Here is a 5,719-nt window from a genome sequence, read left to right as displayed (position 1 = left end):
TCTCTCTCACAGTCAATACAAAACATAGAAAATGAGGGCCACCGCCCCGATATACTCCTCTTAATCACCTGGAACTGCTGAAAAAAGTATGCCTCCCTCAATAAGGAACCTCCTTGTTCTCTTCCATCTTAGTCCCACTAAAGACTCTCTCATGGTATAAGAAATACCTTGTAGCAAACATACTCCCCAAATACTCTGGTGAAATGGTTGCAACGCTATGCTACCCCATGAGGTTTACATCCAAACTCTGAAACCGGAAGCTCGTTATCTCTTTTACTTCTCCCAGGAGATGGGGACAACGCAACTCTTATCACAAAAGGTGATGAATCATCTATCGGTCGATTGCTCAACTCAGACCGTGATACTCTAATAAGGATCATCTCTACTCATCCTTGAGTCTTATGACTCCAACTGGCATTTCACCAATAAAATCTCTTGGAAACTAACTCGATTTCCCTTTCAAGGTAAAACTTGTTCGACATGCCCTTTGGCCCCACACTCTATCATATATGTTCTCAGTCTAATCAATCACAATGGGATAACTGGTAAAATAAGAAGCACTATCCACCACAAATCATGGTACTCGATCCATGTTATCACCTCTCAATCTACCACGAATCATGGTACTCGAACAATGTTATCACCTCTCAATCTACCACAAATCATGGTACTTGAACCATGTTATCACCTCTCAGTCTGCTACTTAGAACCTCTGGAATTCTCCTTATTTTAAGTATGTGTCCTCTGCTTTCAGTAGTACGGGCCCATACTACCTGCCACATATACCCATACTTTCCACACGGATCGTCCTAGATTTTCTAAGTAGCTGCTCAACCTTCTCGATCACCAATCCCAATACACCTGGTCGCTACCCAGCATATACTCTCCTCTATCAGCGTACTCTCCTGACTAAAGTCACTCCATAGGCTCTTCCCAAGTTCTCACACATCTCTGCCATCAGCTGCTGAAGAACTCCTTATGATGCCAGCTATCTACCTCCTGAATATCATCATGTTCACTTAGTAGTTGACTCCCACCATGAAGAGTTCCACACATCACAAACCAAGCAACATTCCAGCATTGAATAATCTCCGCCAACACGTAAAAGCACTCTAGGTTACAACTCTACTTGCTCTACTCGTACTCAAAAGGTATCACCTAAATCAGTCAACCCTACCTCTCGCGGGTATCTAACTACTCCCTCAGGAGGCTCCTCCAATGCTCATCTAGGTATGTCTCCTATATTACTCCTCTACTCAATGTTCTCTCTAAAAGATTCCTAATGGATACTCCTACTCCATACATACTCAAAGCACATCACAGATAGCAACAATTCCTACGCTAAGGCATCACAAACCAGGCAACTCTAGCCCTAAAATTTGAAATAACTAGCCTATCTTCTAGCATGCATCACTAATCTCTCAATAATAACCCATAACACAAATAAGTAAGGGTATTTTGGGAAATCACCGTTCGGGATCTAGCTGATTGTATACACTTCCCCTTCTCGTTTTTCTCTTAGAAAATCTTGCTCGTTTTTTAAAAACATCATTTATTTTTGAAAAATTTTCTCGAATCCTCAGTTTGAGTCCAGACATACCCGAAGGTGCATCCGAATCCCTCAAACCAAGGCTTTGATACCATCTTTGTAACACCGTAAATTTTCAAACATTTTTTTTGACATTTTAAAATCACATAATTCTCATAACAAATTTCAAAAAAATCCCATTTATTTAATTTACAAAATGCAAATCCATAATTGTTTGATTAATAGCCTAGGATCCTCAAAACATAACTCTTTCTCTAGTGTGTACAATCAAGCCGTCGCATTCCTGCGTTCCTGCGAAGAACCTGAAACATATATCACATAACACGGTAAGCACGAAGCTTAGTGAGTTCCCCAAAATACCACACATATCACATTAGCCTCTGATGGCTATACTCAGATAAGACCCTCCGGTCAATGTGTCTTAGTAGGACCCTCCGGTCCCACAACTCGAGTGGACCCTCCGGTCCTAACTCAGTAAGCTCAGAATAATACACAACATAAATCACAAAGACATAATGCAGGATATCACAATACTCAATCGAAGCACATAAGACCCTCTAGTCACACAAAGGGTACAACTCTATGTAAAGTGTAGTGAGAAGACTCACCTCAGATGATGAACATGTCCTATAGATGCTGTTGCTGCACCGAACTCTAACACCGGACCAAACTCCACAATTATCTAATTAAGATCTATGTCCAAAACCTCACTCTTTAGGTATAAACGTAGTCCACTAACTATCCAATGAATAACCTAAAACTCATTGGGCCCACCAAGTTCCAATAATGAATGGGCTCTCCCAAGGCCCAACTCGCAAGCCCAAGCGACAAGCCCAACACAAGGGCCTAACGCATATATATAATATTTATCTGCTCAAAATCTCTAGTACACAAGCCCAAACCTTAAGGCCCAAAAAGCCCACAACGAGGTTACGCGGGGCGTACCTCCCTTGGTACGCTCAGCATACGCACGAATCCAGATTGGCCATCAGGGACATTTGGTCAGTATGCGTGGCGTATTAGAATTACGCTCAGCATACGTCCAGGTGTGCTCTTCCTACTCATTTGTTCTTAACCCGTTAAGACTTAACTCAAATCCAAGATCTAGATTCCCTAATGGCTTTTACTCCATAAAGCTTGTGACCTTAAGCCGTTGCATGGCTGATAAAGTCACAAACACCCAAAACTCTCACTCTCTTATCTCAAAATGCTCATATCTCATGTATGGGTTGATTCAAACGTCCAATTCTCGATTTTTACGACTCTACACCACTTAAGATACTCAAAGGAGCGGATAATAACCTCTGGAGCTCAATATCTCATAAAGTCTCCAACTTTGGCACTAAAACCTTAAAATACACTAAAATGATGCACAAATCAAAAAGAGTGAGAAAGCTTTGAGCTTTATACCTCAACATGCAGCTTCCAAATCAGATAAGCACAGATCCAAAGCCTGGAATCCCACTCCTTCTTCTTCAAGGCTCCTTTTTCACTCCAAAGAAAAACAAGATCACTAAATAGCTCACAAATGGACAGACAAGCTCAATGGACGAGTATTTAGGGTTGAGAGGGTTGATTGACTAAGGATGGTGGCTAGGAATGAGGCCATCTTATTCTTTATATAGGGACACCCCTTCATTTAGGGTTTTCACTCTTTGCCTAGTATGACCAGCGTACCCTCCGGTATGCCGAGCATATTAGGTGGCTCTTCTTAAAAATCACGCATACGAGTACGCTAAGCATGCGCCCAATGTTCTCAGCTGACACCTTTCTCAAATAAGGGACCTATCCTGCCAAATCTTCAAACTTCCATAGCTTCCTCAATATAACTCCGTTTCCAATGAACCTCATATCCACGGGATGGTGACGAGAAGCCCTACGCTTCTAGCAACTCGCCGCAGCCCCGAGGCTTCCTCATGTCTGTGTTGCAACCCACGAACCCTAATCACAGACGATCTGAAACACGATGCTACAAATATAAGGTCTCACGTCGTGATCCTTCCTTGGTCACGTCGTGAGAATCGACTTGGTCCAAATAAAACGACTTTCTCCATACTCAGACAACTCCATTGTAGGTTTCCCCATTCTCATGTCGTGAGAACCTCATGTCCCACGTCGTGATTTCAGTATGAAGTTAAAAATCATGGTTTTAAGTCCTTATTCCGTTAAGCCATTGAATCCATCTCATTTAGAAGCTAAAGGGGACCCTAAGGTCCATCAAAATGTTTGCTTTAAGGTCATGTGTGCACCATTCATGACCCAACCTATTCTAGGTCAAAAAGTGGTAAAATAAGCATGTTAAACTCTGATATATGGCTCTTATACATCACCAACTTCCAGATATAGACAATATGATGATCAAGGGGCCCTTGGAATCCATAAAGTTGCTAACTTTATGGGTTTTCTTCACTCAAGCATGCTAAACATGAAGAAATATGGACAAAAACCTAGATTTACCCATAAGATGCAATAAATTTTGAACCTTTAGTACTTACAAAGGTCCAACAATAAGAATAGATGTAGATGATGATGCTAGTTTGCAATTAAACTCCACCACTAGGACACTTTTTTCCTCTTCTTTTCTCTTTCTTCAACCTAGAAAATTCACCAAAATGAAAAAGAGCTTCAAAACGGTTGATATCAGGGTTTCTAAAGGCTTAGATTGTGAAGGAGGTTGAGGGTGAACAACCCTAGCCCTCACATTCCATTAAATACCAAAAATTTAGGGTTTTTGCCATCATGCCGCTGTCACATCATGTGCAACAAGGGCTCTCGACGTGAGACTAAACGGATGAAGGTCAACAAGTCAACTTTAACTCACGATGTGACAAGCATTGCTCACATCGTGACTTCACCCAAATGCTAAAAATAAACGTCAAAGTCATGTACCCCAAACTGGATGTTACATGTCTCCCCCACTTGAATCGGACTTCATCTTCAAAATCCTAAGCCCAGAACAGATTAGAATATTTGTCCCTTATATCATCCTTAGTTTCGTAAGTCCATTTGGAACCTTGCTGATATTGCCACTGCACCTTCACTAGCTTCACCTCCTTGTTGTGCAAGGTCTTCGTCTTTTGGTCGAGAATCGTGATTGGTCTCTCCACATAATTCAGGTCTATCATCAATCTAAATATCATCCAATGGAACAACATTGATAATATCTTGAAAGAGATCAAGATACAACATTCCTTTGGAGGAACCTTAACATTGTCACATGGCACTAAGTTTGAGCCAACCTTAAAAGGACCTAGCTCATAGGTTTGAACTGGCTGGAATGATTTATATTCTACTTTCTTGGCAAATGAATCCATCATTTATGTCATATTATGCATAAGACTTGATTTATGATCATTCTATGAGCATATCATAATATACCAACTAAATACATGGTTAATTCAATAGATGACTATAGAAACATTTTACGAGTACTTTAGAAGAACTAAGACAATTTATATAAGACATATAGTTTAGAGTAAAAATGTTCACGTAAAGAGCTACATAAGATTTTGATTTTCTAAACAAATATATATATATATATATATATATATATATATATATATATATATATAGTTATGAATTATAATTGGATTATGACTTCATTGTGAGATGAAGAGTAAGTTTTGTTAGAATGAGGTACAACAAAAACAAAATGACACAACATACTACAAAATAAGAATACACTACTTTATACATTTAAATCTAATATGATTGGATGAATAAGTTCATTGAAAAGCTATGTTGATCTCTTCCATTCAAGGAACGCACATAAATCTTTGTGAATTCGAGAGTACACTTAATCGAGATAAGAGACTCTATGTCACCAAAGAACACCAATCATATACTCCAAGATATTTAAATATACCTAGAGTAAAGTCAAATATGGAGTTGATAGTATCCGTAGAATTCACACAAACTAAGTTTAGTCAACCCCATTAATAAATTACTTCTTTTGAGATAATTATGAATGGTCACACTTCAGCTGTGAGACTTTATTATTCTAGAAATAGGATTTTGATTTGGATTTACTATTTGGATATTGGAACATTGTAACGACAACTATTATATAATGTTTTGAGATAATGGGATATGATCATAACACAAATACTTGTTGCGTTCTATATTATTCTAGAAATTGGATTTTGATTTGGATTTAATATTTGGATATTG

The sequence above is a fragment of the Lactuca sativa genome, chromosome 7, assembly GCF_002870075.4.
Source record: "Lactuca sativa cultivar Salinas chromosome 7, Lsat_Salinas_v11, whole genome shotgun sequence".
NCBI classification, from domain to species: Eukaryota; Viridiplantae; Streptophyta; class Magnoliopsida; order Asterales; family Asteraceae; genus Lactuca; species Lactuca sativa.
Note: the sequence above shows the minus strand (reverse complement) of the source record.